Source organism: Bombyx mandarina, chromosome 23 (assembly GCF_030267445.1).
Source record: "Bombyx mandarina strain Sakado chromosome 23, ASM3026744v2".
Classification (NCBI taxonomy): Eukaryota; Metazoa; Arthropoda; class Insecta; order Lepidoptera; family Bombycidae; genus Bombyx; species Bombyx mandarina.
In genome coordinates, this window is record NC_143229.1 from 13,210,124 (window position 1) to 13,223,859 (window position 13,736).

Here is a 13,736-nt window from a genome sequence, read left to right on the forward strand (position 1 = left end):
GCACAGATCCAGGCCATTGCACAACAATATAATATATTTCCATTTGCGGTCCACATACTATTTGGACATCGATAGAAAACCAGCCTTGAGGAACGTTCAAGGTACGTCGCGACGTACCTTAACTTGACAGTTCGGTCACTTCACTCCGGTTAGGAAATTTTTCCAAGGACGTTTGAGTGGAGTTTATTTTTACGACTAAGCATACCGAAACGCGCGTTGGAGGTTGAGTCGAGTCGAGTTACGCTCGTGTGAACGACTAAAGATACGGGTGTAAGTCTTCCGTTGCGTGGTCTCCACTCGAAAACCCGTCTGATCCAGCGATCGTTAGTTCTACGGCATATATGGCCAGCCCACTGCCACTTCAGCTTGCTGACTCTTTACTCCAAATATACTCGGTAGTACTTTTTTGTTGATATCTACTAAATTTTTTATATTACATTAAATTTCAATCACTTCTTTTCCGAAATAATTTAGATTATATAACTAATCCTTGGAGTAGGCCTTTACCCGAGTAAGGATTCTTGTAAGTGGGAAATAATAGTACCTAATATTATTCAATAAACATATTTAATAGTTAATTAATCGTATAGATCAATCACATTGCGTTAATTTTTGTTTTTATGTCACTTGTATGAAGTAAAAGGCTTTTTATTATTTTATTTATTATATAACTAATAAGAGACAGTATTATTTAAATCACGTTCGACTAAGAAAAAGTTTACTTTAAAACAAACAAACTAATTACCTTAACGGCCGTCTGGTGTAGTGGTAAGTGACATGGTCGCTACACAAGGGGGTTCGAATCCCGCCAAGGGAAGATATTTGTATGATAAATATAAATGTATTTTCCAGGGTTATGGATGTATATTAAATATATGTATGTGTATAATAAAAATCTTACATTTATTTCCGTTATCTGGTACCTGTAACACAAGTTCTTTACGAACTTATCACGGGACCAGTTAACGTGGCGTGATTGTTAGTAAATATTTATTAGTAAATATTTATTTATTATTTATTAATTAATTGCTTTTAGATTAAATTTGCTAAAACGAAACTATTGTAAAACAATACAATCATAACACGCTACAATCAATCAGAATTAAATATCTCTTTACTTAGAACCAATAACAAAGATTCCTATTAATCCAATTTAAAAAAAAAGGTCTGAAATGTTTAGTATCATCTTCCGTAAGCGATTACAAACGTTGTCATTCAAACAGGAGCCACCCAAAAAGTCCTACCGCATCAGAAATGGAGTTGTAAAGGGGAGAAAAGCACGAGAGCAAGTTTGGGTAGGTCATGGGACTTACCCCTCGTCGTCTCGTTAGATTTTAATAATCTTAAGCTAGTGAAATGGGGTGCATTGTTACGAGTTACTTTCGATTCAAAATTAGGGGTTGGATAATGGTATCAGACTAGAACACTTTTGACTTAACTTTAAAATTTCGTTACTTTCGCGATAGAAAATTCAGTAATAGCACGATTGGATGTCCAAGTAATTGAAAGGGTAGAAAAATAATGGTAGCAATCAACTAATGCATAAAACTAATGAATAAACATAGTTTGAAAGACATGTCTGTCTAACAAGTTAGGAAAACCATATAGGATTTGTGATCGTAATCAAATCAGCTCCAATTATACTCATCATTTACTACCGAATGTAACCCGATTAATCAATTAATAAAATTATTTATTAAAATGAAATTAATAAAAAGCGAAAAATCTGTTTCATAATAATTCGAATCTTAGTAAAGCCATTCTCGAAGGAGACGTTTAAGTCATTCATAGATACATTTTTTTTTTCTCTGACGAAATATCCACAGACCACAAACGACAGCGAACAAATAGCAATAAAACTTTAAACATATATCTAGTATATTTCGCGATCCTCAATACGTAATCCCGCAGTCGACGATATCTCAAAACGTTGGCTGCATCAACACAATCCGAAAAGTTACAGGAAACATCTTCTGCACGCTGAAGAAATTCACAGAACTTGTACACCCGTCGCATTACCTCTTGCAAATATAATAAGCGCACCTTCCCATTTGCCGGAGAAACTTTGCTGAACGTCTATACCTAGTATCATCGTTACTCGTATTTCGCTCAAACTTCGAATTGGCCTGGGTACGTCAATTATTTTAACTGCATGCAGAATTGAAATTTACGTTACGTAATAGCTTAGAGGAGAGAGTCTTGCAGGGCAATTAAATTTAATGTAATACGTAGTTTGGATTTCGGTAGAAAAGTTTATTTACAAACGAAATATCCCTCGGGTCTGGTTTGAAATTATGATCCTACCAGCGACCCGCCCTCTCTTCGCTTCGGAAACTGTAATTTATTATTGATTTCTCTACTATTTAATGGATGTTATTATACATATAAACCTTCCTCTTCAATCACTCTATCTATTAAAAAAAACCGCATCAAAATCCGTTGCGTAGTTTTAAAGATTTAAGCATACATAGGGACAGAGAAAGCGAATTTGTTTTAGACTATGTATTGATAAGGTTGTTCCTTATAAACTCTGAAAAGTTGAATAAATGAAAATCTCTTAGCAAAAAGGACACGAAAGGCTAAATGAATGAATAACACGAAACGAATTTGTTAAAATTTGAAGCCCGTCACGACAAGCACTTGTCCTGTGCAAAGCGGGAGACGCCATCATCCCACGAGATTCAAAGTCTCCGGAACAAAGAGCCGTTGAATCACCAGTTTTCGTTCAAAAGGCCGGCAGCCTCTGTAAATCTATTCAGAGAGGCAAACGGGACTACGGGGCCTTCTAAATAAAATATATATCAGTCCGCGAACGTGAGTATCTAGACTTCTACTGTCCAGGGATGTAGTAAGATACAGAAACTATAGCGTCTTGATTTAATACTACCTCGTTTTGTTCTCTTTAAAATTTTTGAGATAAAACCTATCGTATTTTAAGTCGTGGCCTAAAGGATAAGACGTCCGGTACATTCGTATCTAGCGATGCACCGGTGTTCGAATCCCGTATGCGTTTTAACTATACTGAGACCTTAGAATTCATATCTCAAGGTGGGTGGCGACATTTCCGTTGTAGATGTCTATTGGCTCCAGTAACCACTTAACACCGGTTGGGCTGTGAGCTCGTCACCTATCTAAGCAATTAAAAAAAAAAAAAAGGTACACGAGCTGATCAAATTATTTATCAAAACAGTCCCCAAAAAAGATCGACATATTTACATGAGTGCGCCACGTAGTGCACCGGTGACCTACGTGCTAGTCAACGTGTTAACAAAAAAAAATTATGTGTGGTGTCGTGGGACACCGGATAGGAACGAATTCCCTTATTATAAATATATTCATTTTAAGTTCTTTTCGAGATATAAAGAAAATAATTATTCGGGTATACATTTTTATTATGATTTTTTTATTGATTAAAATAAATAAAAACTACTTTACAAAGTTATCAACTTTATTTTATTCAAAATGATTTATAAAAAATATACTCTTTTTTGCAAGTTATTACAAAGTTAAGTCGTACACTGTGTGCATTACTAATAAAAATCTTACGTTACGGACGGTTTTTCCCGGTTAGGGTACCCCTCCGCATCGTTCGATAAGGAACTTCGTTCCAAAAACTAAACATAAAATCTTCGACTCGCTAAGATTCGAGTACGTCCCAAAACAAAGTGCATTATACAATATTTACAAACGTAACATACCGTGTATCAATAATGTTGTATTGCGTCGCAAAAAGCTCGAGCTCGCCTAGTACACATGGAGCGACTGCACTTACCTGCAAAGAAATTGAATTTTACTGTGGAACGGTACGCTTCGGTAAGAACTTTACGAGAAGCTTTATATTGAGCGTGACGTCATGAAATCCTAGATACACTATAGCTCGCGTTTTATTAAGGACGAGCTATGCGCGCTACAATACTGTGGAACACGATGCGACATTTTTTTTTTAAGTTATTACTTAGATAGTTGGACGATCTCACAGCCCACCTGGTGTTAAGTGGTTACTGGAGCCCATAGACATCCACAACGTAAATGCGCCACCCACCTTGAGATATAAGTTCTAAGGTCTTAAGTATAGTTACAACGACTGCCCCGCCCTTCAAACCGAAACGCATTACTGCTTCACGGCAGAAATAGGCAGGGTGGGTGGTACCTGCCCGTGCGGACTCACAAGAGGTCCTACCACCAGTAATTACGCAAATTATAATTTTGCGGGTTTCATTTTCATTACACGATGTTATTCCTTTTACGTGGAAGTCAATCGTGAACATTTTTTGAGTACGTATTTAATTAGAAAAATTACTGAAAGGTCACAAATAAAAAGGGAAATAAATAAATTGATATACGTTTCTTTAAGCCGATTTAAATTCAATGAAATGTTAACCGAACCTCTTTTAATTGATTGAAAGACACCTAAATATTGAAACTCAATTATTTGAATCACCTAATTGTAGTATTATTTTTTTTTGGGAAGGAAGGTTTACTGTTGGCCAGGAGGCCTTTCCAGGTTCATCAGGATATGTAAGCGAGCGCAGGCTTAGCCAGGAGTAGTGGAAATTGCTTGCAAAGTAGTATTCTCGATAATTGACGCAGGTAATGGAACTTGAATCTTAATTATAAACTGTAATGATCCTAGTGAGTGTTCGACACTTTGAATTGCTTATATAATAATGGAAAATATTAGATTTAGTGTCACATATAATGTTCATATATTAATATAGGTCTACTAGTGATACAGAAATGGGGATAGCTTATGAAAATTCAATTTCATTCGCTAAAATAGATTTACGTACGGATCAAACGAATATATTCCGTGTGAAACAAAGATAAAACGTTTTATAAATTTTATCCGAAACGTGACGTTTTCATTCAAAAAATATCAACTATCATAAAAATCGAACATCAAAAACAATTTCTATAGAAAAATTTTCAATAGAATTTACCAGTGAATTGGAAAGACATCGAGAACAATAAAAAACCTGAGAGGGAGAAACGTTGTTTGCGACTCCAGTTCATAGATCTCAGGAAGATTAAAACATTTTGATGGTTCCCATTTTGTTTGTGAAATCATTGATAAAGTTTAGTGACAGACTTAGCATTATTAAAATGTTAAAATTTTGAACATCATTGGAATGTGTAAAAACTATATAATAAATAATAATAAAATTTACTAACAATCACGACACTAACTGGTCCCGTGGTAAGTTCGTAAAGAACTTGTGTTACAGGTACCAGATAACGGAAATAAATATAAGATTTTTATTATGCACATACATATATTTAATATACATCCATAACCCTTGAAAAGTCATTTTATATTTTTCATACAAATATCTTCCCTTGGCGGGATTCGAACCCGCGACCCCCTTGTGTAGTGACCATGTCACTTACCACTACACCAGACGACCGTATAGACGACTATATTTTGTGGTGGTAATTCATGGTGGTTTATTTAATAATTCTTGTTACTATATGTTAGTATTATATTCTGATATACTGGTCCTAATATTGGCACTGAAGCATACAAATGCTATATTTTATCTTATATCGTTGGTAGCTTAAGAGGCTATTCCAACTACGCGCCAAATAGTGAGTGAGCTCACAGGTCAGAACCTGGAAGGACTTTAATATTAGCCCTAACAAGAGCAGTGCTTCGCTGAATCTACCACCGGATCGGAATCGTCACCCACTGAGAAGATCCTGCGTGAAATACATTTATCATGGTTATATACTGTACTTAGAGTACACTAACCCACAGACACAGCCCACTGGGTTTCTCGCCGGATCTTCTCAGTGGGTCGCGTTTCCGATCCGGTGGTAGATTCTGCGAAGCACTGCTCTTGCTAGGGTCAGTGTTAGCAACTCTCCGGTTAGAGCCCCGTGAGCTCACCTACACACGCTAGGGTAAGCTGACATAGCCTCTCAAGGCTCTCAACATAGGTAGGATTAAAAAAAAAAAGAATATAGTGATTGGGGAGTGATACTACAAGTATTTAAAAAAAAAAATTGTTTACGTATTGTTTTTTCTCTTGGTTAGTTATTACCATCTCTGATATGATTAAAAAGTGAAATGAATGAAATGCTTAGCTAATTGTTGGACACTATTCCAACAAAATATTCATAGAAAATAAGGAATTTGTTTTTTTTGCAGTTCTGCAATTTGTTTATAAAGTGTCAATCACTGAGGATGCAGACAACAGAGTTAATTACTCGAACAGTGGCGATATCTGAACATATGAAATTGAAAACATTAAATATTGAACAGGATAGAAAGATGTGTTGAAAAATTTGTTTTTAATTTCGAATACCTAATCCCTTTTTTTTGTCAGCTTAATAAACGATTCCCGCCAATAAAGTGCAAGGGCACATATTCTCAAGTCCTTTCGGCACGTTCGCGCAGGGTGGCAACGCAGGGCGGATCGATATATACACGTGCGCACCACGCAACGTAAATTCTTTGTTCTGTCGCTACCGGCAAACACCATGCACAATGCCCGTTAACACCGCACATAAAGGGCACAGTAACTAATAGTCAAGAGCGCACAGTATGAACTATTGATTACGTTTTGTTAATTTGACTTCTTTTTATTGCCTGCAGTAGCAAATCGGAGATGCGTGCCGCGCTATTGAGTGCTGTTGCATTATCAGTGACGGCAAGATGTCTCTACTAAGCGTTAAGTTTTATTTCAAAATCTCCTTGGATGGCATGTAACGGCACTTGCGTTTTACAAACTTTAGCTTTGGGTTCCAAGTGATAAATGATTTGTGTGGAGACGGGCAATCTGATAAATGGCTCGCCATGAAAGGTTAGCTTGGTATATTCATACACATAGGTGCACTTGTGTATTATTGAACAATTATTATATATGCTGGCTTATCAAAATATATGTGGGAATGATGTTTTATTGAACGCATGATATGATGGATGCAAGTTGATGTTTGTGAACGCAGCGGTATATCGAGAATGGAAGGGGATGGCGTGTGAGATGACAGAAGGACAGATGGATGAACGACGACGAACGAAGCACGAGCACGACGGAACGATTAAAATTTATATGAATAGTATTGAAATAAAACGTGGAAGTAGTAAACGCGAAACTTTTATTAATTGTCTGAAGGCTGCATCCCACATTTTGGGGGTTCGTCCGGGATCGGCCAAAAGAAAAGGCAAGTAATAATAATTGTTTCGACGCCATTACGAGAAACAAACAACGCGTCAATTGTACGAATATACACACGACGTATTTAAATCTTCATTGTGTACGACGATCACAAAAGATTGATACACGAGGATGGCAAGACGACGATCAAAAAGCCAGTCCTTCGATGACGACGACAGTATTTTCGATCGACCAACGCGTGGTGGAATGTTTCACTTAACGGAGAATATCATCAGGAAGTTTGACGGCAAAGACAAAACTTATGCTGTAACAAAGTGGATACAAGATATAGAGGAAAATGGTGACATATTCGAGTGGACACCAAAGCAACGGTTATTAGTGGCTCGACGGTCATTAACCGGCACGGCAGCTTTGTGGTTAAATTCTGAAAAAACGTTTCCATGCTGGGATACTTTAAAGATAGCCATCAGTAAGGAGTTCCCTGACACCATAGACGCCAAGACTATTCACGAAATGATGAGTGCTAAAAAGAAAAAGTCAAATGAATCATGCATTGACTACATGTTTGCCATGAAAGAGCTTGGACGCCGAGGCAAAATGGCGGACTACGTGGCTATAAAATATGTTGTAGATGGTATACAAGATCAAGAAATAAATAAAATAATGCTATATGGAGTCACAACGTACGCTGAATTAAAGGAGAAATTAAAAATATACGAGATTTTGAAAGAAAAAATGAAGAAAGAACCTATTCACGGAAAAGAGCAGAAAATTACTAATACAAGAGAATGGTCATCAAAAGTTCGATGTTATAGCTGTGGAGAAAAGAGTCATAAAAGTGAAGATTGCCCGAAAAAGATGCAAGGAAAAAAGTGTTTCAACTGCAACGTGTTCGGCCATATTTCTTCACAATGTCCAGCAAAGGCGGAAGCGTCATCGGCTACGGCTAGCAGCGCGAGAACGGAGCAGCAACCGAAACGCACGTATATCGCTACGACGCAGGAGGGCGCGAACACAATTTTCGAAAATCAATCTGACGAAGTTCACAACGCTATGAATGCTGTGATTGGCTCTGCGAACAGTACGGTGCGCGACAAATGTCATAACAGTGAGGTTGACATTTTAAAAGTAAATAAAGAATGTAAAGTGTTGAAAAAAACTTTGAAATTAGTAAAATTGTGTAATAATAACGAAATTCATGCATTAATTGATACTGGTAGTGAAGTTAATTTAGTAACCATGGACTATTATGAGCAAATAGGCTCTCCGACGTGTTTTAAAAATGTAAACACAGTTCTTACCGGTTTAGGCTCATCAAAGGTAATATCAAGTGAACAATTTAAAACAAACATTGAAATCGACGGCTACACGTATCGTGATATAATATTTTATGTGATTCCTAGAGACAGTATACCTATTAAAGTGATATTGGGACATGAATTTTTAAGAAATGTTATTACAGTTATGAAAGATGGTTTGGTATGGATGAAACCAAATGATTGGTTGTTTAAGGTAAATTGTTTTCCATGTTCTATTGACATTGTAGGTCATGTTATGAATGATAATGTGAGGAATGAAGTGACTAGGTTAGTAGATGAATATCGGCCATGTCAAACTAAAGAGGCTCCCATTGAGTTGAAAATCACACTTAAAGACGACATCCCAGTGGCTCAACGACCACGACGCATCTCACCAAAAGAACAGGATGAGGTAGATAAACAGGTTAAGGAGTGGCTGGAACAAGGAGTTATTCGGGTAAGCTTTTCTGAATATACTAGCCCAATTGTTCTTGTCAGAAAGAAAAACGGAAACATAAGAATATGTGTTGATTATAGATTAATTAATAGGAAAATGCTCAAGGATGAATACCCGCTACCCATTATCGATGAACTTATTGACAGACTGGCACCTGCGAGAATATTTAGTGCACTTGATCTTAAAAATGGATTTTTTCATTTAAGGGTCAGCAAGGATTCTATTAAGTATACATCTTTTGTAACAATGAACGGCCAATATGAATTTTTAAAGGCACCCTTTGGTTTATCAATTTGTCCCAAAGTTTTTACAAGATTTATTTCAATAATATTTAGAGACTTGATAGCGAGGGGTATTGTCATAGTATTTATCGATGATTTGTTGATACCGGCTATAAATGAAGCTCAAGCTGTTGCACGACTGCGAGAAGTATTACAATTGGCTATGGAGTACGGATTACAAATAAACTGGAAGAAATCTCAATTATTAGTAAGAAAAGTGGAATATTTAGGACATGTTATTGAAGGTGGAACAGTTATGCCATCATCGGGAAAGACAGATGCTGTCATTAAATTTCCTGAGCCAAGAAATGAGAAGCAACTGCAAAGTTTCTTAGGACTTTGTTCCTATTTTAGAAAATACATACAAAATTATGCAGTGATAGCACGACCTCTTACTGATATGTTAAGAAAGGATAAGAAGTTTGAATTTAATAATGAACATAGATTAGTTTTCAATATGCTTAAGGAAAAGTTGACCAGTAAACCTGTATTGAAAATTTATGAACCAAAAGCAGAAACAGAACTTCATACAGATGCCTCAAGTATAGCATATGCGGCTATATTATTACAGAAAGATGACAACAGTGAACTACATCCAGTACATTATATGAGCAAGCGAACAACTGACGCTGAGAGTAAATATACAAGTTATGAGCTAGAAGCTTTGGCTATAATAGAAGGTATAAAGAAGTTTAGACATTATTTATACGGAAAGCATTTTAAGATAGTTACAGACTGCAAAGCTTTTCAAATGACACTGAATAAAAAAGATCTAGCAATGAGTACGAGAGTGGCACGATGGATATTGTTCTTACAAGATTATGATTTCACTATTGAACATCGTGAAGGTTCGAAGATGAAACACACAGATGCTCTAAGCCGAAACCCATATGTAGCTCTTCTATTTTCAGACCTACATAGTGATTTAAGACGTGCGCAAGAGAGTGACAACGGATTAAATGCAATTATGAATATTCTGAGAGATGGTAAACTATATAATGACTTTTATTTGCAAGGAGGATTACTCTGCAAGGGACCACAACATTGTTTGGTTGTACCACAGAAGATGGAAATTGAAATTATTAAGAGGGCGCATGATAATGGTCATTTTTCAAAGAAGAAAACAATGGAATTGATTAATAAGGATTATTACATACCAAAATTAGAGAAAAAGATTGAGGATTATATTGCTACATGCATACCTTGTCTGTTAGCATCCCGTAAAGAAGGTAAACAAGAAGGATTTTTGAATCCCATAGAAAAGGGTGACACACCATTACATACACTTCACCTGGACCACATTGGACCACTTACGGAGACACATAGAGGGACTGCATTTACGAGTAACGATTTTGCACAGTACTGTAAAGAGGAAGAAATAGAGCATGTAAAAATAACAACAGGGGTTCCCAGAGGAAACGGTCAGGTTGAAAGGGTGCATAGAACAATAATTTCAGTACTGACAAAACTTTCAATTGAGAAACCTACATTGTGGTATAAGTTGGTAAGCCGAGTTCAAAGAGCACTCAACAGTACTTACCACAGGAGTATAAATAGTACCCCATTTCAATTACTCTTTGGAATGAAAATGAAGAGGAAAGAAGATATTCAATTACTGGACCTTTTGATGGAAGAAGAAAGACACAATTTCATTGACAGTAGAGAAGAACTTAGGAAGGAAGCGAAGAAACAAATATTTAAAGTACAAGAAGAAAATAGAAGAAATTACAACAAGAAAATGAAAGAATGTACTATATACAAGGAAGGCGACTTAGTAGCTGTGAAAAGGACTCAGTTTGGTACAGGAATGAAACTGAAACCAAAGTTTTTGGGACCATATCGAATAGTAAAGGTCAAAAGAAAGAATAGATACAATGTTGAGAAGGCTGACGCACAAGTTGAAGGCCCTAACAAGACTACTACATCTGCTGATTTTATGAAAAAGTGGCCTGATTACTTAAGTGACTGAATAAACAGAAAGGATGAGTTCAAGATTGGTAGTATGAAAGGATGAGTGAACTATATTGTTAACCCTAGTTATAGTTCTATTATGTTACATTTATTAGCATACGATGTTCTAATATCCTTTTATCATAAGATGAGTTTTGTTTTTTTTAAGTTAGTTTTGTTGTAATATGTTCAGTCTTTAGTCATATGATGTTAATGTAATAATTGTTAATTGTTTTGTTTAAGAATGATTTATAACTTTTTGTATAACTTTCTCTATGTTGTAAGATGTTAGTGTTATAAAAAGGTAACTCTGAGGACAGACTTACGTGCAGGACGGCCGAATGTGGGAATGATGTTTTATTGAACGCATGATATGATGGATGCAAGTTGATGTTTGTGAACGCAGCGGTATATCGAGAATGGAAGGGGATGGCGTGTGAGATGACAGAAGGACAGATGGATGAACGACGACGAACGAAGCACGAGCACGACGGAACGATTAAAATTTATATGAATAGTATTGAAATAAAACGTGGAAGTAGTAAACGCGAAACTTTTATTAATTGTCTGAAGGCTGCATCCCACATATATATCAGTTTTCAGTCCAGGCTGCGGAATATGGTGCCACCAAGTGAGCCTAAAACCTCTCTGCCCAATTAAGGCTTTTTGATCTAGACTATAATCCCGATTTAAGGTTAATTGACTGCGAGACATATTTATGAATATGGCATCTCTTTGATTCGAATTCGATTGATTCCACAGGCGATCCACGGATTTCATTACTGTCCAATGAAAAGATCGTATGATATACCTATATAGTCCAGCCACAAGATCTGTTTTATAATAAGCGACAGATTCCTAGCGGAAATATTCATTTCTCGCGATAAGATTTTTTGCTTCCTAATGGGGTTTCGACGAGTTCTGGCTTTAACAGCATTAACAGCCTTTAAATTTCTAATAGCACGTGACCGCCCCAAACTTTTCTGGTATTCGACAGACGAAGTGTTGTTGTATCTGTTAATAGTAACATATACGCACATATGGCTGATACCAAGCTTTCGTAGTGTCTGGAATATGACCGACGGCTCCATACCCACTTTGTGCAAGGCGATCACTGCAATCCTATTTTCTTTAACACCCCATTCATATTGTAATTTGATAATGAACACGAAAAAAAATTTGAAATGGCGCAAAAACGAAAGAAGTTTTTAAAAGTGTTCCAAATTCAAAATAATTAAAAAGTTTAAAAAAAGAAGAGTTTTATGTAACAGCATTTATGGCCAGACTAGTTATATACATACATGTAAGTCTCCCCACGCAGCACGTATTAACTTCCGTGCGATATTTCGCGTGATATTGTAATAGCACCCGTCTCGTATCGCGTGTTAATGGACTTACGGTGTACTTTGTAAGGGATTAGGAAGTTTTTTTTGTTTCGAGATGGCACAGAGGTAATGAGGGTTGTTCGCCGGTTTTGTAACTATTGTTATTGTGATAGTGACGGGCGGAAATGTAATTACCGTGTTAATAATTTACGTAGAAAAATATTATTTTGTGTGAGATTAGGATTTATTACGGAGTCGAATGACTTTTACTTTTTTTTTATTGCTTAAATGGGTGGACGAGCTGACAGCCCACCTGGTGTTAAGAGGTTACTGGAGCCCATAGACATCCACAACGTAAATGCGCCACCCACCTTAAGTTCTCAGGTCTCAACTCTCAAGTACAGTTACAACGGCTGCCCCACCCTTCAAGCCGAAACGCATTACTGCTTCACGGCAGAAATAGGCGGGGCGGTGGTACCTACCCGTGCGGACTCACAAGAGGTCCTACCACCAGTAAATTTTCTCAATCATAATTTCATTGCAAATCGTAGCGTTTCAGAAACACCGTGATGATTTCATTTTAAATTAGGACGTAATAACGTAAGCCGCGCTGGATATTGTTAAAATCTAACATAAAACCCGAAAAAAAATATATACACATTGTACGTGACTTCATTACAGATATACCCAACATACAGTTGTAGAATTCGTCTTGTTCTTGTGAAATTAAGCGGCTCTGTAATCGCGATTGGTCACGGAAAGAACATAAGTTGGAATAACTAAAGCACGACTAGAGTTTGATCGACACTCCTCTTTTTCCAACTAAGCTAAACGAATGTTCTAGAGATTTTATCAATATCATCCATCCATGGTAAACGGTCTGGCTTGGTGATCAGTGGCTGCAGCCTACTAGGTTTTTCGCCGATCTTCTCAGTGGGTCGCAATTCCGATCCGATGGTATATTCGGCGAAGCACTGCTCTTGATTTAGCTAGTGTTAGCAAATTCTCTCATGTTGAGCCCGTGAGCTCAACTACCCGGCCTTGCATAGTTGGAATAGATCCTTAGGCTAACAGCGAATAGGCACGGAATAAAAAAGCGGCCGCAGTCCGCAGTCACTGATGCACTTGAGCATTAGGCTAAGGGCAATGATAAGGCGCTGCTGGAGATTCCTATCAGACCAAGTTTGAAGGACTTGTAATAGCGCTCGGAAAACACCCTGGAGGGAGTTCAGTTCAGAGCCGGATGGTGTCAAAATGATGCTTAAACAAGAAAGAGAGAGAGAGAGAGAGTATTTTTTAGTATACAC

The 13,736-nt window shown here is 37.0% G+C and overlaps 1 protein-coding gene across 2 annotated transcripts in view; it reads right to left on the reverse strand.

The window, feature by feature from the left end:
- LOC114239706 (max dimerization protein 4) overlaps window positions 1-13,736 on the reverse strand; it is a 394,615-nt gene that overhangs the window by 281,539 nt on the left and 99,340 nt on the right. The window lies entirely within an intron of this gene.